The sequence below is a fragment of the Sarcophilus harrisii genome, chromosome 4 (genome assembly GCF_902635505.1).
Source record: "Sarcophilus harrisii chromosome 4, mSarHar1.11, whole genome shotgun sequence".
In the NCBI taxonomy this organism is placed as follows: Eukaryota; Metazoa; Chordata; class Mammalia; order Dasyuromorphia; family Dasyuridae; genus Sarcophilus; species Sarcophilus harrisii.
Genome location: NC_045429.1, coordinates 250,678,354 through 250,705,580, shown reverse-complemented (window position 1 = coordinate 250,705,580; position 27,227 = coordinate 250,678,354). Strand labels below are relative to the sequence as shown.

General features: G+C 32.3%; 1 long non-coding RNA gene across 3 annotated transcripts in view; it reads left to right on the top strand.

Moving 5' to 3' along the window:
- LOC116423181 overlaps nt 1–27,227 on the top strand; it is a 183,572-nt gene that overhangs the window by 136,749 nt on the left and 19,596 nt on the right. For 2 of the 3 annotated variants that reach the window (XR_004233671.1, XR_004233673.1), the window contains exons 3-4: nt 1,160–1,314; nt 12,263–12,354. This is a non-coding gene — a long non-coding RNA (uncharacterized LOC116423181). Of the gene's footprint in view, nt 1–1,159; nt 1,315–4,569; nt 4,812–12,262; nt 12,355–27,227 lie in introns of those variants that run through there. The other variant, XR_004233672.1, reaches the window with a different exon arrangement.

The following is a 27,227-nucleotide window of genomic DNA, read 5'->3' as shown; positions in this document are numbered from 1 at the left end:
GCTCTCCTTTCTATTTCCCTCTCTTCCCACTCTCCCTCATTTGTAATCAGAATGCTTAAAACAGTCGATGGCATATAACAAACATTTTATAAATGCTCTTTAATTAATTTCCATATATGCAACACAAATTATTATTTATATATGGACATAAACATATATATGCATATGTACACATGCATATATACATTTCTATGTGTGTAGTTATACAGACTTTCAGAACTCCTACAAACCTGTCCCTACATGATTAAGATTACATGTCTGATCCAAGCGAACATCTTGTTTAAATAAATGTAGACATTGGAGTATGCATCATTTTCTAGAAGAACATAAGTTCTTTGATCGTTGAGGCTTTTTCTTTTTGGTTCCTTAATCACAACTGTTCTTGGCAGCACCTTGCACATAATATGCCCCTAAAATATTTTGTAAAATAATTTATTTTTAATCACAGTTTTCTTTTAGTCTTTGAACCAGTGCTAAATTTGGTGATTATTTCACTTGAAGAGCTAGTGAAAGATGATTTAATTCAGTGGAGCAATACATCTATTTATCAGAAATAAATTTAATCTCAGATAATCATTTGAGAAATTTATTATCTTTACTTAAAGACTTTAGAGAGATTAACACAAAATCAACTGACTTATAAATGTCTGAAAAAAAGTTTAGGTGTATGGCAAGTATACCTGCTTTATATTTCTGTGTATCTTAATCAAATACCAAGTATAAAGTTCAAAGGCATGAATGACAGTTTTGAAGGAGCAGCCTTTTCAGTACAATGGGTTACTTAAAATTCAAAAGCAGATATCAGAGGAAATAACTTTAGGAAGGTTCATAAATAGGAAGGTTTTTAAATTAAGAAATATAAATTTATATGCTGAGAAATAATTATTAATTCCTAATATATGTTTAAAATAGAAGTGCCAGGGATCTCTGAGCCTATCACTATGAACCAGAGGAATTTTTAGTTTAGTAACATGACTATGGACAGTAGCCTTAAAGTGTAAGCTAAAAATGATTAAGACTAAACATGGAAATAGAATTACAGTTTAGATCTAATAGCTAGAACAAGAAAGTTCAAGTCTTTTTTTTTTCATATTTGTGGGAAAAACATTGCATAATGAAAGTAACATGTATTGTTTTGTCCATCCTCTCCCATACACAGAAACATTTGAAATTTTAGGGTTTGGAAATAAGAATCTCTAAGGAAAACACATCAGTAATGAACATATATGAATCAGATCAGAGGCATGAATATGAAAGGCATTCCCAATTGACTGAGGAGGCCATTATGGGGCTGTCATCTAGAATAAGAATCAGGTGAGTATGGCACAGTGGTAAGGGTACTAGATTTAGCAACTTTTAGGACCATCTACTCATCAGTATCTTTATCTAGTACTTGGTAAAACCAAGGGGCAGCAACATAAAAATTGCAAAAAATAAAGATATTGCTTGAAGAGGAAGGAATTGCCTTTGCTTCAAGCATTTAAAAAATTGTCAATCTTCAGTGCTATAGAGAAATGGAGATTTCTAAGAACCACTGATCATTTTGTATTTATTTTTATTTTTGTTCCATTGGTGTTCAAATGAACATGAATGATCACTAATCTAGTTATTGTGCCTGCTTTTATTGTATTTACTCCCAAAGGTAAGACTCTTCAGTAAGACTTTTATCTTTAGGTAGTAGTCTTTTTTGCAATGGATTAAACAATTACTAAGTTCCCAAGTGTGGAAGATGAACTAGAAGATCCATCATATCTTTTCTATTTCCTTGAATAGAAAGTATTGATATTGAATTTCAGTGGAAGAAGAATAAAGAAATCCCTTGAATTCCTCAGAGAGTCTCTGATAAATAATAATTGCTTAAAAATGCCCATTGGTTGATTAATTTGATTGCTCTGAAATGATAGAAGAGGTCAATTATTAAAAAAAATTCCTCCCATGGGTTCTTAATTTTTTATTCTTTTGGGTATAGTTCCTAATCCCTTTTGGCAATCTAGTGAAGTCTCAGAATTATGTTTTAAAATGCATAAGATGCATAAATTTACAAAGGAAACCTATATCAAAATATTTGTCCATCCAAATTCCTATAATCCCTTAACTATATCCATGATCACCCTTTGGGTAGGGGGAAGATATGTATATTTCAAGGTAAAGACCTCTTCTCTTTCTGTTGTGAAAACAGAACATGTTAAACATGTTATTGAACCACCGCTTAACACCAATAGAATTGTATTTATTTTAAAATAATATTATTTATTCTAAGTTCATTGCTACATAGAGTTTCACATCATCTTGAACTCTGAGAAAACTGAAATATTCTAGCATTTAATAAAGGATTTGGCTTATATTGGTTGGTAAAAGTCATTTAAATAGCCACAACACAAAATTAGCCACTGTGAGATTTTTCTGGCTTTCAATGTTAGTAATCCTTTAGGAAGTTTCCTTCACGAATCAATTGTTTTAAATGACATTAATAGGTTACTTTTATTTTTAAAGAGGCAGTTCCAGATGATTTTTAAGCCAGCTAGATGATACTAAATTTTTGAGTGGTTCAAATTACATAGATATTTTCTTAATCTAAAATGATTTATTTTCTAATATTTTTGTTCCAGGGAAACATTGGTACTTGTGAACTGACAACAGTTGTATTTATTTTTTATGAACCTCTTGAGAAAATATCACCTTTGTTGCAAGCAAACATAACACTTGTGGTACTTGGGTACTTGCCTCTTGCTGTTCAATGTTGTTTGTTGTTTTCCCTCTGGTCCTTGAGTAATATGACAAAGGATAGCTTGATTTTTGGCTTTAAACAGTAACTCAGAAACTTGATTATAGGGCATGTTAGGTATTATAATGAAAAAAAAATGACACTTGATCCTTTAGGATTTTCATAGTTCATTTTCAATTTTAAGCACAGCCTTTCTGACTCTAGGAATTGAAAATTGAAAAGTGTATTATTAGTTATTACAATATTGTTGCTCTAGAAGCATAGTACAAAGTGCAGTGGACTAGATGTCAGAGGATCAGGGACCTTGGTGAAGTTATTTTTCTCATGGCTCAAGTTATTTTTTAATCTATAAAATGATACATTTAAGCTAGATCAGAGGTTCTTAACATTTTAGTGTTACTACTTGGCATTCTGGTGAAATCTATGGACTTCTCAGAATGTTTTAAATTCATAAAAACATTTAAAGAATTACAAAGTAATCTGATTATTTCAAAATACACTTATCAAAATATTTAAAAAAATTCATGGACTGTAGGTCAGGAATTTCTAGACAATATAGACCTCTCAGACCCCTTAGCTCTATCTTCTATTATTCTAAGTCCCCTTATTAGAGTGATGCCTTCCTTCACTTGCTGTTTAAAATTCCAATGTAATTACACTCATGTATTTCTTAATTCAAAGCTTTATTCATTTCAGTCACTTGCTTTAGTATCTGACTAATAATACTTTTCTTTATTATTATTGACAAAAACAATACCAACAACAATAATGCTCTTTGACAACTTAAACCATCATCCATATTGTATTGGTGAAGGAAAATAGCAAAATAAATGAATATCGTAAATGGTGATGTATAGTAGGAACTCTGTGTACATTAACACCACTATGGTAGCTATGAAATCCTGGGAGGGACCTAAAATGTTGAGGAATTGGGCTTTATTTGATATAGCACCCCAGTCTTTATGATTTAATAATTCTCAATAGTGACCTACTTGAAACTAGCCTGGTAATCAGCTTGAGAGAGTAAATGATCAAAGGATGTGGATATTTTGATGAACCTTTAATCTCACTAGATTCATTTCTTCTTCCACCCATGCCTCCTTAACTGATGAAATTTTCATCTATATCTTGCCAAAAATCCTATAGAGATAATCCCCTGGTGCATTGAAGATCTTCTTTGTGAGTTCTGCCCCTCTAGAATTTGTTTAGTCAATATTTAAAGACACTTGAAGAGAGCTCAGGTGAATCCCTGTTTTTACTCTGCCATCTTGGCTTGACACTTATAATTCTTAAAAATTGCATAACTAATACTATAGCTAGAAGGACTAGATATAAACAAAGGGTACTGGTATAAAGTGAATCTGAGTGAATGGAATAAAAAATAATTAAGGGATGAAAAAGATGTACAAAAGGTGCACCAGGTACAGAAGGAAGAGATGTTGAATAAGATAAATTATTACACATGTGAAAGAACTTTTACAGTCTTTCAATGTCTCAATATCTTAATGTAGCCCTCAGGTTGTCCATATATTTTCTCTCATTCTTGCTACCAGGTCCAGTCTTCCTCCTCTTTTCTGGAAGACATGACCACAATAATGTCATCTTAAATGTCTTAAATTACAGTTGATAATATATACTGCTACCTCCTCATTACCATGCATATTTCCATTCCATTTAGGATCATTTCCATTTTTGATTTTTAAATAATGTTTCATGTTTTGTGGTCCCACAGTATCATGAAAAACTTGTTGACATACTATTATTCTTATTTTAGTAATAAATCTTAGTGGATTTCTGCTAACAACATGATATAAAAACTGAAAAATTCCATTTTCTTCCCAAAGAATGTTAAACTGGGAAGATTATTATGAATGATCTACTTCTGCACTTGAGAAAGAAGAAAGAATGTTAAACTGGGAAGATTATTATGAATGATCTACTTCTGCACTTGAGAAAGAAGAAAACTGAGGCCCAAAGAGAAATAAGAAGGCCACAGTGTTTTTCTTCCTTTTAAATAAAATGGTATTTTTCCTTATTACATATCAAGGCAATTTTTAGCATTCATTTAAAAAAGATTTTGAGTTCCAAATTTTTCTTCTTCCTTCTGTCCCTTCCCTTCTTTTGAAAAGGTTAGGCAATTTGATATAGGTTATACCAGCAATATGCATAATGTATTTCCTTATTAGTCGCAGTTGTGAAAGATCAAAAGGAAAAAAATGCAAAAAAAGAATAAAGTAAGTTAAAAATGTGCTTCAATCTGCATTCAGAATTTATCAATTCTTTATTTGTATATGGAAAGCATTTTTTTCTCTGTGAATCTTTGTACTTGTCTTGGACCATTGTGTTGCTGAGAAGAGCTAAATCGTTCATTATTGATCATCATACAATATTGTTGATACTGTGAATGTTTTCATGGTTCAATTCAATTTACTTTGCATCAGTTCAAACAAGTCATTGCATGTTTTTCTGAAATCTGCCATTCATCTTTTGCACAATACTATTCCATTACATTCATATACCATGGCACCAATTCCTCAATTGGTGACCATCCCCTCAATTTCCAGTATTTCCCCACCAAGAATAGGGATTCTATAAATATTGTTGTATATAAAAGTTCTTTTCTCTTATTATGATCTCTTTGGCATATAGACCGAGTAGTTCTATTCAGGGATCAAAGGGCACACACAGTTTGCTTTTTGGGCATAATTCCAAATTGCTCTCCAGAAGTGGTGGATCAATTCACAACTGCACCAAGAGTAAATTAGTATCCCAATTTTCTCAGATCCCCTCTAACATTGTCATTTTTCTTTTTTGTCATGTTAACAAATATGATAAGTGTAAGTTGTTATAAACTGCATTTCTCTAATCAAAAGTAATTTAGAGCACTTCTTCATATGCTCCACCCTCCTATCTGCCTTCCCTTCTTTTAGTACATCCCTCTCTCCTTTACTTAATCTCCTTCCTTCTTACTTCCTTGTCAGGTAATATAGATTGTGTTTATTATTCCCCCTTTGAGCAGTATTGATGAGAGTGAGGTTCATCATCTACCCTTCCATCTTCCTCTCCACTGTAAGAGTTCTTTCACATGTGTAATAATTTATCTTATTCAACATCTCTTCCTTCTGTACCTGGTGTACCTTTTGTACATCTTTTTCATCCCTTAATTATTTTTTATTCCATTCACTCAGATTCACTTTATACCAGTACCCTTTGTTTATATCTAGTCCTTCTAGCTATAGTATTAGTTATGCAATTTTTAAGAATTATAAGTGTCAAGCCAAGATGGCAGAGTAAAAACAGGGACTCACCTGAGCTCTCTTCAAGTGTCTTTAAATATTGACTAAACAAATTCTAGAGGGGCAGAACTCACAAAAATGTAAAGAAACAATGATTGAGCTCAAGACAACTTAAAAGGTCAGAAGAAAGGATCTGACTCACCAGGGTGAAAGTGGAACATAATACATATGTGGCTATGAAAGCACAGTTCCTGTCCTAGTAAACCAGGAGTAGACTGAGTCAATGATAGCAGAGACAGGTTTCCAGAACTCTCAGCCCACAGATGATCAGGATGAACAAACTAGTCAGAAGGAAATTATATGGGTCTCCCTGTTAGTACTGAAGCCGGATTGCTACTTTATATTCAGTACCACGGCACAGTGCCAAGATGAGGAGGAACCCCATCACACTAGAGCAGTGAAAAGGGGACCTTGCTCACAGAAAAGAGTGCTTGTGGTCACTCATAGACCAGACCATAGGCCATAAGAGAAATAAACACCTGTCCTTGAATCATAACACTTTGGAAGGACTGAAAACTTACAGGTTCTTGAAAGGATCTCTGAAAAGAACTGCTAAAAAATCCTTGAAGCTTCGTACAGTGCACCCTTCAGAACCCTAGAAGCAGAGTTCTACTTTAACAAAAAAATTAAAAGTTAATTAATGGCCTGGGAAATTGAGCAAACAGCAGAAAACAATTCTGATAATAAAAAAAGTTACTATGATGACAAAGATTAAAACACATTCAAAAGAAGATAAAAAGTCAGTTCCTACATCCAAAGTCTCCAAGAAAAAGACACATTATGGAAGAGTTCAAAAAGGATTCTGAAAATCAAGTAAGAGAGATAGAGGAAAAACAGAGAAGAAAAACGAGAATAATGCAAGAAAGCCATGAAAAATGAGTCAGCAGTATGTTTAAAGAGAACACATACACAGATTCAGAAGAAAATATCACCATAAAAAATAGGCTAGACCAAATGGTAAAGGAGATACAAAAATCCAATGAGGAGAAGAAAGCAGAATTGGACAAATGGAAAAAGAAGGTACAAAAATTCACTAAATAAAATAATTCCTTAAAAACTGGGATTGAGGAAATGAAAGTAAATTATTTTACGAAAAATCAAGAAACAATGAAACAAAATGAAAAGAATGAAAAATAGACAAGAATGTGAAATATCTCATTGGAAAATAACTGACCTGGAAAATAGATTTAGGAAAGGCCATTTAAAATTATTGAACTACCTGAAAGCCATGACCAAAAAAGAAATTAGACATCATATTTTAAGAAATAATCAAAGAAAAATGACCTGATATTTTGGAATTAGAGAGTAAAATGGAATTAGAAAGAATTCATCAATCACCTCCTGAAAGATATCCTCAAATAAAAACTCTCAGGAATATTATAGTCAAATTCCAGAGTTTCAAGGCCAAGGAGAAATATTGGAAACATCCTGAAAGAAACAATTCAAATATCCTGGAATCATAATCAGAATAATAAGATTTAGCAGCTTTAAAGCTTTAGCATTAGAGATTAGACAGTCTGAATATGATAATTTGGAAGACAAAGGAGTTAGGATTGCAAACATGAATCAGCTACCCGGCAAAAGTATCTAAAATCCTTAAAAAAGAAAATGGACATTCAATGAAAAACAATACTTTTCAGTATTTCTCATGAAAAGAACAAAGTTGAATAGAAAATTTCACTTTCAAATACATAACTCAAGAGAAGCATAAAAAAGGTAAATAGAAAAGAGGAAGCATAAGGGACTTGATAATGTTAAACTGTCTATATTACTATAAGGGAAGAGGATACTGGCAACTAAAAACTTTCTCATTATTAGGGTAATTTGAAATATATATAGGCAGAGGGCAGCAGAGGTATGAATTGAATATAAAAGGGAGATATCTAAAAAAATTAAGGGTTGAGAAAAAAGGGAAAAACAGAATGGGGTAAAGTATCTCACAAAAAAGTGACAAGAAAAAGTTTTTACAATGGAGGGGAAGAGGGAAGAGATTTGGGAGAATAATTAGACCTTACTTTCATCAGAAGTGTCTCAATGAGTGAATAACAAATATGTTCAGTTGCATACTTAAATCCATCTTACTCTATATGAAAGCAAGAAGGAAAGAAGATAAGAGAGGGAGATGATATTAAAAAGGAGGGTAGATTGGGAGAGGGGGTAATCAGAAGAAAAATTTTTGAGAAAAAGATAGGGTGAAAGGAAAGAGAAAATAGAATAACTACGTAGGGAAATAGAATGGAGGGATACTAGTTAGCAATAGTACTTGTAAAAAAAAATGAGAAGCAAATTTATCTGATAAAGGCCTTATTTCTTAGACATATAGAGAATTAAGTAAAATTAAAAAAAAATAAAAGTCATTCTCTAATTGATAAATGACCAAAAGATAATGAAAAGTTTTTGGGTGAAATAAAGCTAACTACATGAAAAAATAGTTCTGATATTTTGACATAATGTTCCTTGGAGTTTTTATTTTGGGATTTCTTTTCTGAGGTGATTGGTGGATTCTTTCCATGTCTATTTCACTCTTTGATTCCAGGATACCAGGGCATTTTTCCTTAATAATTTTTTGAAAGATGTTGTACAGGTCTTCCTCTTGATTAGGACTTTCATGTAGTTCAGTGGTTCTGATAATGTTTCTCCTGGATCTGTTTTCCAGGTCAGTTGCTTATTCCTTGAGGTATTTTACATTTTCTATTTTTTTCATTCCTTTGAATTTATTTGACTGATTGTTGAGGTCTGATAGAATAAATAGCTTCTACTTTCCCAATTCTAACTTTTAAAGTGTTGTTTTCTTCAATTAGCTTTTGTGCTTTTTTCTATTTGTTCAATTGTACTTTTTAAGAAGGTATTTTCTTCGTATTTTTTTATCTCCTTTTCTTTTTGACCAATTCTAATTTTTTCAGCAATTGTTTTCTATTTTCAAGCCATTGACTTTTTTCATGATTCTCTTGCATCACTATCATCTTTCCCAATTTTTCTTTTTCCTTTCTTATAATTTTAAGCACCCTTTAAAAATTTTTCCATGAGTTTTTTGTGGACTTGAGTCCATTTCCCATTTATTTTGGGAGTTTTGCCCCTGTTTTGATATTATATTGATAGTGTTGTTGATATTGTGTTTTGATCTTCCCTGTCACCATAATAATTTTCTATAATCAGATTCTGTTTTTGTTCATCTTTTTTTGGCTTTTTCCTTTCCTTTAAATTTGATCTCTGCTCCCAAGTTAGAAGGGACACTGTTTTAGGCTTCTTGTACCAGGAGCTTCAGGTCCTGTTTACCTGGTGCTTCACCCCATGGGTGACCCTTGTTTTTGATGCTGTGTGGAAGGAGTCAGATTAGAAGTGGTTGATGTTGGTAAAAACCACATGAATCTGGCAGTTTACTTAGTGTTGAGTGGTGCTGTCTAGTGTGTGTTAAGACAGGTGAAGTATTTCTGGATTCCCCAGGAATACACTGAGGCATGTGACAGTCTGACTGCTGGTGTATATCTATTGGCTTAAGTACCCAGAGAGTTGACATCTACCTATTTGCCTAGCACTGTGCTGATGTATGTTGTAGTTCTCAGAATCAGAATCTGGCCTTTCCCCTATCTATGCTGAGACATGTAGGAGGTCCTGGTGTTGACATTTGCCTTCTTCACTGCACTGGAGCTTAGCTTCTCCCGCTGGTTTGCTAAGGCGGAGCTTGCTGTTGTCTTGCTGGGATGCTTCCTGTCCTTGAGTGTGCTCACCTTTTACCTGAATAAGATAGAACTTTTCTGCTGATCTTCCAAGTTTCTTGAGCTCAAAGATAGTTTCACCTCATCTTTTTGCTGATTTTGCTGTTCCAGGATTTATGTGGGGTGCTATTTTATGGTTATTTGAAGGTAACTATAAGAGAGTTACAGCAATTTCCTCCTTATCCGGTCATCTTGAAGACTTCCACTTCCACCGTACTTCTTAATGGCCACACCCCAAGTAGAACCAAAGTCTCCTGCTTCCTAATCCAGGGCACTTTGCACTATGTGGTTCAAATTTCCTTTCCACAACTTGTCAAACAAATTTCTACATCTTACTCTTTTTTTTTCCATGCCCCAAGCACCAGTAGGAACACCAGGAATCATCAAAGAGTCTTAATTGTCAGTTAAGTGATACTTGTAAAATGTTTAGTGATCCTGAGATCAAAGCAGTTTATATATGCAGAAACTTAACAACAGATAAGTGAATGAGCATACACATTGGGGTTTAATTTTACAGACTAATCATTTGCCTTTTTTCTCCTTTTTTTGTGAGGGTTCTAAAGATATAGACAACATAATCATGGAAGTTGAGATTTATAAAGAAAATCAATTTGGGGGAAAATATTTCCCTTGCCTTTTGTTTTCTTTTCTGCATAAAAGGATTTTCAGAGATTTTATAGATGAAAGGCTAAAATTAGACAGCAGGTCCTTTGAGCTTTTTGCCATTCTTTCAGCCAAAATCATTTAGCAGGTTTTATATGAAAAAAAAGGAAAAAATAATCTCATAACAATAAGATAGTTGTGGTAAAAAGCATTAAATCAAGTTTCCCATTAAGGAATTCCAAATTCAATTAAATAATACCATGGAGAGATTTATATAACAATCAGACAATCCTTAAATTAGAAACAAAAGACAGTTTGATGCATAGTTATCACTTGTTTAATTAGATATGACATCATTTGGAAATAAGTTTCTCCTATTTATTATATCTAGATTTGGACCCAGAATGCCGGTGTTTTATGCCAGCTCTTTTATTTAGCATGGAATACTCACTGACCCTCTCTGAATATCAGTTTCCTCAAGAAAATATATATAATAATCTCTTTGCACCACTTAATTCAAAGACTAAATTGGGCCTTCGATCCACTGATTCCAGATTTGGCTTAGAATAAGCATTTTGATACTATAAAAGCGCTGATTTATACTTTTACTGAGAACCATTAAAGAAAAGAAGAATCAAGAATATATGATGGAAAGTCAGATGGAATTGCTTTGTTTCTTTCTGTCCCCCATAGAAAGACACGTCTAATAAGATTAGCTCATTTGACGAACATAGGAGTTGTAATTTCCCCCTCATTTTCATTGCTTTTATTGTCAAAATTATAATACTGTGTTTGCCCTGAGTTCTTTCAAACCAATTTCAAAATAGGATCTATGTAATTTAGGATTACACATATCTCTCCTGCCTTTATTTTCCTGCTCTGACCCTTTTAAATCCTTGTTCTGATTTATACTTCTGGTACATTTCCTAATTTTAGGTCAGTAAGTGGGGATCTGGTCTTAATTGGGTTTATAGAAGAATTTAGCCATAGTACATTAAATGATACCTCAATAGTTAATTGATAATCATTGAGGCCAGAATTTCCTCCAGTACTATAGAATCTAAACTTTAGCTCATTAGCCACTCATACTTTCTCATTCTATGTGACTTTCATATTTTCTTATAAATCCTTCAAACAAACTTCTAATAATTTGGAGCCTTTCTCTAAATCTTTTTGGTATAATATAGGTACCACCATAGCAAATAAACTTAAAATTTACTATTGATTATGTTCTTTATTTTAAAAATATCACTGTTTAATTTTTTATGTCATTTAAAAATCATAAAATGACCATTTTTTGTTATTTTTTCCAGTTGTTAGATGTGAGATGAAACTTCAAATTATCTTAGTTTAAATTTCTTTTATTGTTAGTGATTTGGAACAATGGTTTTTATATGACTATTAATAATTCACAAATCTTCTAGAAACAAAATGTTTATATCTTTTGACTAGCCACTAATTAAGGAATACTTCTTGATCTTAGATATTTTGTGTTAGTTTACTAGGCTAGAAGTGTAAGTTTATTTGCTTTCTTAAATATTATTTTTGCATGGGTTGTGATTGGGTTCTATCTAACTTGTGATCACTTTAATGTTTCTTAGGGGCAGGAGGATTACAAATTCCATGTCCAAAGTTTGACTCCCTTTCCACTTAATACTAGTTACACAATGGACATACAGAGCAAATAGAAAAGAAAACCATTTTTCATATCATAGTAAAATAGAAATCAAAGAAGTTATATAAAGGAGAATATATGCCAGGTAATACAGAATGAAGAAGCTATTTCATTAGGAATGAGATAAGTTAGCTTAACAAAGAGAAAATATCATTGGTCTCACTTGAGGAAAATGTGTCAGTCTCCAGAGCAGCAAGCTGGGGTAGACACATGTGGAACTTGTCTGTTCTTCTCATGTCTTCTCTAGTCAACAACCTGAAGTGGGATTGGCTTCTTCCAACTTCTCCATTGAAGCTGAAGACTGACGTGTATAGTACACAAGAAGAGGACTCTGCTTGGGTGAGTTCTGAAGGGATTCCTAAAAGGAAAAGTCCCCAAAGTGGGGACTGGCTGAGAACTGAAGCTTTTATCTCTCACCAACTTAATTCTCTCCTCCCCCCTCCCCTTGCAATCAGGACAGAGCCTTCTTTTCATCTCTACCAACAGAGGAGATCTGTATCAGTGGGCTTTGGAAAAGGGGTTACATTCAGTTGAAATTATTAGTCTGGAGTACCAGCCCTGAAGTCAGGAGGACATGATTTCAAATCTGGCTTCAGACACTTAACAGTTCCTAACTGTGTAACCCTTGGCAAGTCATTTAACCCCAATTGCCTCAGGAGAAAAAAAAAATATTAGTTTGTACCACCTTAGTTAATGGAAAAAGAAAGCATTTACAAAATAACTTTTCTGTAGCCTTTAGGCAATGCACATACAAAAACAAAAGTGAGAGAATATTCATATGCACAGAATAGAAACCTCTATATCATTTTTGGTTAAAAATTCTTCCCCATTCATGGAAGCCTTCTCCTTTCATTCTCTATATCTGATTTTTGCTAACCTTTTAAACTTGTCTACTTTTCAGTTTTTTAACCAGTCAAAAATCATTTTGGTAATCACTTCTCTATAATATAGTCTGAGGTCTAGAAGTGCTATTTGTTCTTTATTCCTACTTTTCCTTTCATTATTTCCCTTTGTGTTTTAGAGCATTTTTTTTTCTGTTATTTTTGTTATTATTTTTACATGTTCTACAAAAGAGACCATTAGTATTTTGATTGGTTTAGCTCTCAATCTGTAAATTAATTCATGCAATATTGTCATTGGTGTAGCTCAAACATGAGCAGTGAACATTGCTGCAATTCATAACATCATAGATTTAGAGCTAGAAGGTCTTCAAATGCAACTCTATTATTTTGTATGAAGACATGAGATTTGACTCTAAAAGCAGCACTCTCCACTATACCAAACATTCTCAATGTTTTTGGTTCCAGGAACAGTTTTCAATAGCAGTAATAAAATGTTGCAAAGCCTCAGGGAAATTTAACAGAATACTAGTAAGTTCTTTTTGATTTATGCATTAAATATAACTACAACTACATTTTGATCCCAAAGTTCAAAATTAAAATCTATATCATATGATTATGTTATGTAAAACGTTATTCTACACAATTATGAAAAATCTGAACATAAAATTATAATGCTCTAAATTTAAAGCAATTAGGAATATTTTATGTAGGATATTCTATAAAAATTAAAAGAAGGAAACCAAAAAGACCCCCCTATGTTTATTATTATGTACAATATTTTATATTAAATTTCTTTATTTTTACAAATTTCATTGAATAGAAATATTTTTAAATGAAATATTTAATGTTATATAATACCCATCTATAGATTTAATTTTGATGGACTTTATGTTGAAAAAGGTACTTTATTTGGCTCAACAGCAAACAGATTTAGTACTATGTTTAATTCTGTATTTTAACCTAAAACAGTAATAAAGTAAAAGTTCCTCCTCATACAAACATATGCTAGAAAGGAAGATTTTATAAGCTATCTTTCTAAAAGGTGGAAATTGATTTTTAAAAACTTATTCATAAAAATGGGTAACAATATAAACATTTACTTTTCTAATGACTGACAACTGTAGGGATTACATGATAAATATACTTTAAATTCCAATTTTATACATTATTTGTGTGTAAACTATCCTGTGCAAGGAAAGATTCTCTTCAGACATGAGTTTCTTCTCTTCTACAATTGGTCCACTAGCTACATTCTCATAAAAAAAGCTTTTGAATCACTAAACAATGATCCTAGTTAGTCCATTTGAAAATCTGAAAGAGAATATACTAATAACACAAGTGAAAAATAAATTTTAGTCAGAAAACAACCTTAATAATGCAATGGGAGAAAACTGTTCTGTACATTTGTGATGGCATGGTACTGTGGTATAATGGTTTCAAGATTTTTTTTGCATGTTCAACAACCAAGGTTTTCAAATAGTCTGGATATTTGAGCTTCAGGAACACAAATATTCAAAGCATCTTGATTGTATGATTATACAGCTGATGTACAGTATGATTACAGGGGACCAGAGGAGAATAAGGAGCTACTTGTGTGCAATGTACAAAACAAAAATGAAGCACAGGCTTCTGAGCATTCACTGGGGATTGATTAATGCTTGAATGTTAAACTCTTGTGGCAATTTGGGAAATTATGGGAAGTTGAGAAACTGCAAAAAATATGTCATACTTAGAATTTGATGTAATCCATTCAGTCACCAAAATTAGTGTACCCACAATCACTGAATCAAATCAAATCAAATCACTGAAGAAACAGCATGCTTCAAACATGCACATTCTTGTTGTCAAAGAGAAAAAAAATTGCAATGTAATCAGGCAATTATGTACTGCTTAAGATGCCATCAAAGAATTTTTATCACAAATGGATCATCCTTGTGAAATCTTAAGGAGTTTGTGGACCACTAAATGGAAATTGCTACACTCTATGCACCCATGATGCTACTTCTAAATCAAGAAAGATTTATTGAAAAGAGTGCTTCATAATTTTATTTATGTAAATCCTGAGCAAGCCTTGTAGGTGGGCATTCAGATATTTTATGGGAATTCTCTTCTCTTCTCTTCTTCCTAATTTTTTCTGACTCTGATTCTGTCTTTCTGACTTTTTTCCTCTGTCCTCCATCCCTCACATTTTTATGCTTGGTTTGCCTTTGCTATATAGAAAAAATGATTTTTGCATATTTATTTTATATCTCATTTTTGAAAATATTGATATCAGTTTAATTCTTTGTAGTTTCTTTAAGGTTTTATAAAGAAATGAGCTTATAATTTGCAAATAGGTATCTTTTCCCTCCATTTTGGTAACTATTATGCTTTTAGCTTAACTTTTCTACATCTTCTTGGTTCTATAATATTTCTAGAAATATGAGATATGAAATTGAGAAGAATGTAAATCCTTGCTTTGTGCTAATCTATTAACTGGGAAATTAGCTAACATTTCTATATTTCAAACAGTACTAGCTTTTGTTTGCTAGTATTGCTAGTTTGCTAGTATAATACACATATATATGTATATGAGTATTTATACATATATAATTGTACTAAAATGGTCCTGTCCTATCTAAGCTTTTTATGATTATGAATAAAAATGTGTACTGTATTTTGTCAAAAATCTTTGCCTTAGTATTTTGCCTTAGTAATCTTTACATAGTATTATTTTATTCTTAAAATGATATTTTGCTATTTTCTTCATGTTGAATTAGTTATATCCTTGAATATCTAACTTGGTTATAGTGACTAATTTTTTTGATTCATTGCTGTAGTATTTTTAACTATGATTTTATTAAAATTTATCACCAATATTCATTAGTGATATTGGTTCATGATACTCTTCTGCTACTATATTTCTTTCTTATTTTCCATATTTATCTAATAAATAGAGTTCAATAGAATACTTTCTATCACAATTTTTGAGATTTATTTATGTAACATAGATACTAATTTATTTCTAAATACATAAAAAAAATCTCTTAGCACCTGAGTTCCTTTCTTCCTACCTTTAGCATTTCCTTTGTGGTTTGTTCAGTGTTGGTTTCTGTCTTGGTGTATTTTAGATTTCTTTTTCTTATTTTGTTAGTATGAGTGTTTTTTTTTTAATAAGCACATGTCCATATCCTTTAAATTCTTTTGTTTGAATATGGGTTGAGTAAATTAAGGTATAATATTTCTAATTGTTTATTTTGTTGTGATTCCACCTTATTCCTTTCTTCACTTTGATGCCATATTTTCACCCCTATACCTCTGTTTTTATTAGATTAGCTAAGATTTGTTCATTTTGTTAGTTTCCAAAAAAAGGTTTTAGGTTTGCTTACTGATTTTGTAGTTTTTCATTTGTCTATTTATCTTTTAATTTATAAAGATTTTAAAATTTTTGTCCTCATTTTGAGTCTAATAATTTGTTTTTCTATTTCTTAATTATTTTAGATTATCATTTTGTCCCCTTATTTTAACTGTATATTTTTCTTCTAAAACTGATATGTCTTCATTCTCCTATTTTTAAATTTTGTTTCATTGTTATCTTATTTTAAACAGTTAACTAATTTAATTATTTTTTCTTTGATTAACTCATTCATGTTTTGGCAACCTCTATTGGAAATCTTGCTTTTATTTTATGTATTATTATTTTCATTGTAACATGGTATTTAAAGGATGTATTTATTTTGATTTGGTTTTAATTTTTGCTTATAATTTCTCTATTTCCTAGCTTGTGGTCTATTTTTTTTTATAAAAAGTTATATACTGAGTTATATTTTTTGATGTTAACAATAAAAAGATAACATTAAATATCTTCTTATTCCGATTCCTTTTGTGTCTTCATCCTTTCCAATCCCAAGAAACTTTTTAATTTAAATAACATTTTTTCACATCCCTTTCTAAGCATGCTAATTTATATTTCCCTCTTTTTATCTCTGTGACTAAGCTATCCTGAATCCACTTCTCCCATTTATAGACAGTATAGTAATATATCCCTTTTTGTCATCTTTATGTCCCTAATGAAAGGTATGTTTTTGAAATTCAAGTATTGTGCTCCCTTCTTATGTTAGGGCATTTGAAGATTTAAAGGTTGTAGATTTCACTCCTACACATCCTCCCTTCTAAGCAGTGGGACCAAGTCTCATAAAATATTCCTTGCTCACAGAAGATGGTCCTTTAAAGTTCCAATTCTTCCTAAATAAAATCTATTATGAAGCTACTATTATGAAGTCTTTATTCTCAAATTCTTTAAGAATGTACTTGGATGGTATCCTTACATTTCATCTACAAGGTGAAATCTCCCAGTCTCCCCTTAAATCCATCAGTCTTATTTTACTTTTCCATAATGCGTTTTGTCAAGAAATTGAAGAAATAACTAGTTTTTCTTTACTCACATTCAAACTAGATGAGAGTGGAACTTCTTTATTCTGTATCTAGCTTTCCTGCTCTCCAGTTGAGCAACTTGGTACTAGGTTGTCCATTCAAACCAAAAAAGTACACTGATTGATCCCCTAAAAGGAAAATTGGTTTTGGTCCATTAGATATTAATTCCATTCTTCCTCCTTACATTTTTCTGATCTTTAATTTCCACTTAAATCCTAGCTCTTTAGATTTATTTGTTAATTATCTTTGATCTCTCTCCAATCCTTAATCAGATTTCTTTTTCAAAAAACAGACATGTTCTAGAAAAATCAGAGAACTGTCTTCATTGTTTAATTTTTTTTTTTTTGATAATTTTATTATTTACCTTTCATGTGTTTCTCTTGTTTGGCCAGCTTGCAAGTTTCTTTGTGGAAGCATTTTAAATCTTCCTTTTTTGGAGATCTGTATTTTCATTAATAATTAGACTATAACTTACAGGATACATTATATTAGATTTTATCCCAATTTCCTTTCATTTTTGGAATATCATACAAAATTCTTAAATGGTATTTAAAGAATTTCACAGTCTGTTTTTCTTATGTTTTCATATTTATTTCTCATCATTCTCCTTAACATACTGGTTTACTTCCTATAACTAAACTGGTTTACTTGTTCCCTGAACTCTGTTCCTTGCTTCACCTATTTTGCCTTATAAGTTTGGAATATACTCTTTCTTTTCTGCTGCCTTTTTGAATCCTTAGCTTTCTTCAAGGGGCATCTAAGATATCACTTTTACATAAAAATATTTCCTGTTCTCTCTTATTATTATTATTATTATTTCCTCTTTGAATAGTCTGTTTATTTATTTAAATGTTTTCCTCCACTTATAACATGTAATTTTCTTAGGGATAAAAACTGTTTTCATTTAATTTCTTTATCCCCAGGAAATAGCATTGTACCTGACAAATGTAAGTTGAACATTAATTTAATTTGGAATATTTTTTGAGTTCTATATTTCAACATACAAAAAAGAAGGGTTATACTGATTTCTTTGTTGGATTTCTCTGATTCCTCATCCTCTTCAACAAAATGTTGGCTTGTAAGTGGTATTTAAATTCACTGTGTTCTTTTTGCTATTGTTCATCATGAATATTGCAATGCAAGATGAACAGATGTCTCAGGAAGCATTTTTTCTTTACTTCCTTTTGTATTGCCCATAGTAAAAACAAACTCCAACAACTCTGTTTTTTTTTTCCTTTTTTTCAAAGAAGAATTTATTAATCATCCTTGAATTCAACTGCAATTTCCTTAAATCTTTTTTTGCTTCATTTAAATTGAGAATGTCAATTCTCAACATGACTCTCATTCTACTGATATGGTTCAGTTTTTACAGAATGACTCATTATAAGATGAAGATACCATTTTTAGAGTCCAATAATCAAAGTAACATCTATATATGTCACCCAAGCAGTGTGACTGATACTTTTCTCCATCCCCTTTTTCTGTTACCATCATTATGGAAAAAATACCTCATAGAATTTGATGCAGCTTTCAGTGTGCTTTATGTTATGATCCCTTCTTTCCCTTTCATAAATATTCATACTTCTGACTTCTCAGAAATGTCATGGAATTGGCAAGATCATCTATTTAGAGTTGGAAGAGGTGTTAGAGGCAATCAAGACCAATTACTTAATATAACAGATGAAGAAATTAAGGCACAGATGTTATTAAGTGAATTGATCAGGATCATTTAACTAGTCAGAGTTCAAATACCATTATTCCTGGCTTTAAGTTCACTCTGCCATGTAAGATAATGGAAAGAAAATACTTTTAAATTTTGAAGAAAAAGTTATTTGAATTTAGTTTTATTTTGTCCGGCAAAATACCAAACCCCCTGCTATAATAAATGTTCCCTTCCTTGATCTTCTCTCTCTTTTTTTTTTTTTTCTTTACTACTTTAGAATTGTAGCCTGCTCACCCAGAATTGTTTTCTAACAGCTAGAGGTACGATTTGCCCTCTATTCTGTTAGTGGTGAAATTAGCCATGCATAGTTTAACTACAGTTTTCATAGTCAATTATTAATGAATATTTCATTCTATCTCTACTGCTCCTTTGCCAAACGGAACTGCTGTGAAGTTAATTACTTGGCAGTTTTTAAAGGTGAAAATGAAAGAAATTGCTTTCTGCAGCACAATTGTGATAGAGATACACTTGTGTCATTATAACACAATGACCACAGAACTCTTTGATAACCAGGCAAAGCAGGTCAGTCACTCCTCATTGTTCAAATGGCTGATAAAATATTCATAAAACTGCAATCTGATGGGGTCTGAAACCTGGGGCTTTGTCAATTGGACTTCATTTGATTATATCCTTGGTAGACTCTTTGTAGTCTTTGCGATTCTGGGTTTTTTTTTTTTTTTTAATGTTTATATTTTGACCTGCTGGGCTCCTAACATTTAAAAGAGAATAAGCAGCTTCTACCTTTGGATACTTCGCAGGCGGCAAAGGTATGTCCTGCAAACAATGCAAGAGACAATCTCCTGAGGGCCTGAAGCACACTGAGGCATATCTGAAATTCATTGTATGACTGGCTGTATTGTGCAAAATAGATACTCCACAAATGGCCATGCTTAAAAGGTTACTGTATCTGTAGGCTTCACATTTCTGTCTACTTTGATGCAATTTTACATTTATTTTCCTTCTCTTTCCTTAAAATACCAAAGGGAGATTAGTTGAAAAATATTAAGGGTTATTATACTGCTAGAAAAGAGAGGGCTCTAAAGGGCCTGACAACAGGTGTTCTAAGTGTTAAGGAAAGCATTCATTAACAGAGAACCCAAAGAGAGTTAAACTTCTACAACACTATGTTTATTCGACAATAGTCAACTTGCCCTATTTATTGTAAAAGAAATGAGATTGTTATTAGCATTTCCCTAAAAATCATAAGGTGATATTGTGCAAAACCACAGCTGATCATCTTTTAATTTGCTTGAAATATTCTGAGAAACTCCATTTATCATCTGCTTTCTTTTTTCTAATGGGGATTTTCTAAAAATTAAAAAAAATCCAAACAAAACAGATCTGCTTATTCCTCAAAACTTACATTCCTCCTCTCTGTCTTTTTCCTGCTTTGTCTATTCTTTTCAATGACATTTACCTGAAAAGATAGTTAGCATCCTCTTTTCCTTCTTTTCCCCAGCCTTTTCCCCTCTTCCCCCACGTTCCCTTTCCTTTCCCATACTTATTCCTCCCTTCAGGATTATCTAGCATGACATAAAATTTGATTTAACTTAAAATGGGATAGGCAGGTCAATTATCTTATTGCCTGTAGGACTTCATTTGCTAAAGCAACAGGAAAAAGTATCCCAAATTAAGCAGAATCATGAGCATAATGATAATTTTATTTTCTATTTTCAGGAGGGGGAAAAAACTCACTTGAAAAATCACTTAATGGCTTCTGTTACCAAAATTCATTCTTAAAAACTCTTGACTCCTGAAAAAGAGATACATTTTTATCCAGACTTCAGCACACTGAGAGCTCATTTTGGTCTTACAATGTAGTTCTCATTAATGTGGTTCTCTTTAATGTAGATTAAACCTACCTGATATAAAAATTGAAAAAAAAAATCCTAAAAATTGAACATTGTGAAAGAAAAAAATTGCAACTCTCCCTTCTCTGGCTCCTCTACTTCCTCAGCTACTACTTTTAATCCGGAAATAGGGATGATCAGTCCATAAAAGAGAAGGGAAGAGTAAAGAGGTAGAAGAAGGTGGCTTGATGGATTTCTTCAAATATTTAAAGGGCTGTCATGGGGTGGAATCTTGTTCTGTTTGACCCAAAAGAGGAGAAGTAGGAGGAATGGGTAGAAGTTCTAAAAGTAAATTTAGGCTTGATGTAAAGAAAAAATTCATAACATTAGATCTATTCAAAAGTGAAATGGAAAGCAGTGGGTTTTGCCTATAGTCTAACATGATAATGATGAGGTTTAGAGTGATCTAGATTCCTAGTGATCTAGAGGTTAGTGTCTATAAGAAAGTTATTAAGAATCCCTATTAAATCAGCCGCAGCTTCTAGGACTGAAAGAATTCACTCATTTCCGAATATTAGTTGCAAAATGAAAGTTTATTATTAGATAGAAATCAGTTTATCCAGAGACTGACTTCTATAGTGGCAGATCCATGAAAAATGGAGTTTTGCATTGAGAATGTAGTTCTCAGTGTGCAGAAAGTCCTGGCAGTTGAGTGAGCTACTGAGGTCTATCTGCAAAGACTTTAGTTGATGGATGCTTATTATATTGGGTATCTTAGTGGGGGGTGAGAAGCCCAAGCAGATCAGAACCAGTGGGGGCTGGACGGCTCAAGCAAGTCAGAATGGGGGCTGGGACAAGCCCAGATCTCCTATTGGAATTCAAAGGAATGCTTTTTGACCAGCATTTGTAATTGAATCAAAGGCTCTGGTACCCTGGAAAGAGAACTTGTCTGGGAAGCATATGCTTCAGCTAGGAGAGGCTGGGAATCTGAAAGGAATCACAGATCAATAAGAAATACAGTTTCTTAAAGGGACCACAACCTACTTCAATATAATGAAAAGATCCCTGATTCTGCAGAAGTCCTGGGTTCAAATCCTCCCTGCAATGTTTCATACCTGTATAATTGTTAGCAAGTTGCTTTACTTCTCTAGGCCTGACTTTTCTCACCTATAATATGAGATTTGGACTAGATTGCCTGTGAGGTCATTTCCAACTTTATGTATATGATCCTAATATTCTTCATTATGTATGTTATTGCTCACTTGAATCCTACCAAGATGCCTTTTTTTGGTTGATTGGTTATCTTTCAAAAGCATTTTAGAATGATATATCTTTATTTTCTCCAGATTTTGATATGCATAATGGTTTTACAGGTTAGATTTACATTTCTTGGTTGTTCAAATTACTTCTTTTTTTCTATTTTTAATTTATTTTTATTTATTTTCTTAAATATTTTTAAATTTTACATAAAAGAATTTGTCACAAATTCTTTAGCTCTCTCCCACCCTTCTCCTACTGTTTGAAAAAGCTAGAAGTATGATATCAATTATACATGAGAAGTCATACAAAACACATTTTCACATAATCCATGTTGTAAAAGAAAAGACAAACTCATACACACAAGCAAGAAAAAATAAAGACAGTTTTAAAAATTATGTTTCCACATGTACTCAGAGTTCCTTAGTACTCTCTGTGGAAATGGATAACATCTTTCATCTTGGTAACTTGAAATTGTCTTGGACTATAGTCTTGACAAATGATGTCTTTTGAAGAAAAGATAATCAACTTTTAAGGCTTGTCAGAGCCTATGATAGATACAATCAGTGAAAAACATTACCTCAATTATATTTGAATTTTCTAAAGATGAATTTCTTGCTCCTAATCGGGAAAAAGGAGCCAAATTTGGATCATGAGTTTTGCATTGAATGAGCTACTGAAAAAAAATCTGTCTTCTAAGCTTTGGTGGCCTTGAGCAAAAGACACTTCATGTACAAATTTGGTCTAGAACGATTAAATAAGTTTGACTGAGACAATATATGTTCTTTTGTACATCTCAAAAGTGGTTTTTTAATTTGTGTAAAATCAACTGTGTGAGCAACTATCAAATATTTATGGCAAATGGATAGTTATTCTTTTTACTGTAAACTATTATCATTGCTGATATAATTTTCCCTCATTTGCCCCATAGAAATTAGTAACTTTTCCATCAAATAGAACATTTTAATTCAAAACACATTATCTTGGGTTTTTGTTTGAATAAGTGGAAAATAGTGACTTTCCACATTTTAAATTGAAAGATCATTCAACAGCTTTAGGACACATGTGCAAATTATGAATTATTTATTAGGTAAGGTGAAATAGAAGTAAAAGAAGATTTGAGTGAATACAATGAACACAGCAGGATGGAAATTCCAAATTCAGAGAACCTAAAAAGGTTTTTGTTTTTTTTTTTTAAGCCTACATGACAGCTCCTTTATATGTATAATTGATATCACATTGCTTGCCTTCTTAAGGAGTGAGGGAGGCACAGGAGGGTAGAAAGAAGTTGAAACTTAAAAAAATGAATGTTAAAAGTTTTTTTTTTAACATTTTATGAAATTATTTGAAATAACAAAATATAATTTAATTTAATGAAATAACATTGCAAATATAACTTCTGACTAGTCAGTCAACCTTCTTTATGTTACTTCAATTAATAGGTTTTTTTATTCAGGTAAAAGACACAAAAACTAAACAGAATAACATGGTTTGACCTTGATTTCATTTTAAAAATTAAAGCTTTTTAATTTTCAAAACATTTGCATGGATAATTTTTCAACATTAATCCTTGCAAAACCTTGTATTCCAATTTTCCCCCTTCCCCCTGCCCTCTCCCCTAAATGGAAAGTAATCCAATATATATTAAACATGGTAAAAAAATCTATGTTAAATCTAATATATGCATACATATTTATACAATTATCTTGCTGTACAGGAAAAATCAAATCAAAAAGAAAAAAAATGAGAAAAAATAAAATGCAAGCAACAAAAAGAGTAAAAATGCTATGTTGTGGTCTAGACTGAGTTTTCACAGTCTTCTCTCTGCGTGTAAATGGCTCTCTTCATCAAAGATCATTGGATCTGGCCTGGATCATCTCATTGCTGAAAAGAGTCACGTCCATCAGAATTGATCATTGCATATAATCTTGTTGCCATGTACAATGATCTCCTGGTTCTGTTCATTTCACTTAGCATCAGTTCATATAAGTCTCTCCAGGACTCTCTGAAATCATCCTGCTGATCGTTTCTTATAGAATAATAATATTCTTTATAACTTATTCAGCCATTCTCCAACTGATGGGCATCAGTTTCCAGTGTCTTGACATTACAAAAAGGACTGCCACAAACATTTTTGCACAGGTGGGTCCCTTTCCCTCCTTTAAGATCTCTTTGGGATACAGGCCCAGTAAAAATACTGCTGGATTAAAGGGTATGAACAGTTTGATAGCCCTTTAGGCATAGTTTCAAATTGCTTTCCAAAATAGTGGTATCACTTCACAACTCCACCAACAATGCCTTGGTGTCCCAGTTTTCCTACACCCCTCCAATCTTTGTCATTATCTTTTCCTGACATTTTAGTCAATCTGAGAGGTGTGCAGTGTTGACTTGGACTTCTTAGAAATTTTAGATAATGTTTAATCTTTCAATTGTCACAGTCACTGGCAAGCTAGATAGATATATTTTTGTTTTGGTCACAAATGTTTTTGAATCAGTTAAATTTGGTATTTCAAAAATCATTAAAAATCACACAAAATAGATGATAACTGCTTCTGAGATTTTTAAATCACTAACTGAATAGAGGTATCATGAGGCAATGGAAACAGTGCTGGGTCTGGAGTGAGAAGTTTTGGATTCAAATTTTGACTAACTCAAGGAGGGGAATTTGGGAAAGTTATTTTATTTCTCTCAGGCTAATTTTCTTCAGAAGTAAAATAAAGCCATTGGATTGAAATGACCCATAGGTCCCTTCGATCTAAAAATCTAGGATTCCTTAAACTTTCTAAATTAGAAGTTTGCAGGTCTTTCAAAAGAATAAATCAGCATTTAGAAACAATACTTTTGTTTCAACAGTTAGTCTAATTATATAGAAATTTTGTGACTTCTTCATGCCTTCTGAAGTAATTAGAAAAGAAAAAAGAAGAGAACACTATAGCTGAGAAGTATTTGCAGATTGATCAGCATTCTTATAACCTACATTCTTAATAGGCTAGTTTATTAGTCAGAAATCCTACTGTTAACATTTCTATTTGCTTTTAAAAGTAAGTTTTCTGTGTTAGGGCTTAAGAATTATTCATTAAGCCAGCAGGTAACCTCCTCTCATTTTATATATATATATATCTTTTGAAATTGCAGTGATCCTTAGGACTAGAAGTAAAACTGAATGTGATTTAATTGATGGCTTGGTACAAAATGTAAATTGCAATAACCACAGGTCAGTATTGGTTGTTGAAGAATCTTATCTCTGTCATGTTACTACCATTTGCAAACTTAAAAGACTGGTTTGAAAGGACACATTTTAGAACTAAGTAAGAACTTTGAGATTGTGTCTACTTTGTAAAACTAGTTGGCCTAAATTTAATTAACTAAAATTTAATTTCATCAAAATTATATTTTTTTCTCAACATGACTCCAAGTTATTGGTTTTGATTGAATTTTTAAATTATTTCCCAAACAGTTGCTGTGGCATGATTTAGACACAATTTGAGGCTTAATTACTTCTCCATGTCCCCATTTATAAAGTGATGATTCCATTGCTATCCGAATTCATAGAACTATGTCTGGAGAGCTAAGACAAATTTGGTTAATTCATTTTGAAGACCTAATTATCCATAATTATTTGATTCGTTTTGTACATCCTGAATATTTTATTCTCATATGCTACCACTTTACTCTCTAGAATTCATGACTTCATATATAAAATTTGAAGGTAGGACTAGATGATCTCTAGCAATCAAAATCAATAAATCAATAAACATTTAATAAGTGCCCACAATGTTCCAGGAACATAGTGCTGAGGATACAAAAGGAGGCCAAAAAAATTCCTGTTCTCAAAGAATTAGTGATCTAATGTAAGAGACAACTTACATGTCCCAGACATACACATACACATTGAGAGAAAGAGAGAGAGAGAGAAAGAGAGAGAGAGAGAGAAAGAGAGAGAGCAATGTAACAAGATAAATAAAAAAAATATTAAAAGGGGGAAGAAGTAAGAGAGAATAGGAAAGTTTCCTATAGTCGATGGGAATTTAGTTGGAATGTAATGGAAACCAGGGAGATCAGGAGTAACAGAGTGGAGGAAGGAGAGGGAGAACATTGTTGGGTGGAATGAATTGGAGATAATTAGAGATAATTCCCAGAACAGAGAGATGAAATGTCTTGTTCATGGAACATCCAGGAGGCCAGTGTCACCTGATTGAAGAATGTTTTTTAGGGAGTAAGATATACAAAGACTTATAAATTGGGGGAGAAGGGTAAGTTATGATGCCAAATAGGGTATTTTGTATTTTTTTCTGGAGGTGATAGCATGTCACTGGAGGTAATTGAGTGGGGTAGTATGTGAGATAATCACTTTAATCAGCTACTAATTCACAATGGTTGAGACTAAGAGTAGGCAAATCTACTAGTTGGTTCTTACAATGATCAAAGTCTGAGGTGCTAAGTGCCTGCCCTAGAATGGGATCTATCAGAGGAGAGAAAGGGTGTAATGATATTGGAGAGACACTGTAAAGGTGGACTCTGGCAACAATTTAGATATGGCAGTGGTGAGAGATAGCAAGAAATCCAGTGTGACTCCCAAGGTGTGAGCCAGAGTGACTGAGAAAATGTTATTCTCGATAGTAATAGGGAAAATAGGAGCTGGAAAGATTTAGAAGGAAAGATAGTGAGTTTTGTTTTGGATGTATTGCAGTTTGAGATCTCTGAAAGGCAGCTGGAAAAGTAAGATTGGAGAATAGCAGAGAGATTAGAGTAGAAAAGGTAGAGATTTGAGAATCATTAGCATAGACTTGGTGATTGAGTCCCTGCAATGAGATCACCAAGTGAAGTAATATAGGAGAAAAGCTTCTGAACAAAACCATGAGAATCAACTATATAGTTAGAAGATATAATATGGAGGAAAATCCAGCAATGGAGATGGAGAAGAATAGAAAATCAGGGAAGAATGGTATCTGAAAAATTTAGGAAAAAAAGTATCAGGTTGGAGAGAGAATGATCAATAGTGTCAAAGGTTTCAGAGAGATTAAGGAGAAGTATTGAGACAAATCCATTGGATTTTTCAACTAGAAGATCATTAAATTTAGAGAGAGCAATTTTGGTTGGAATGATAAGGTCAGAATTATGACCTTATGTAAGAGGAGAAGAGAAAAAAACTGAGGGATCTAGTATAGATGGTCTTTTCAAGGAGTT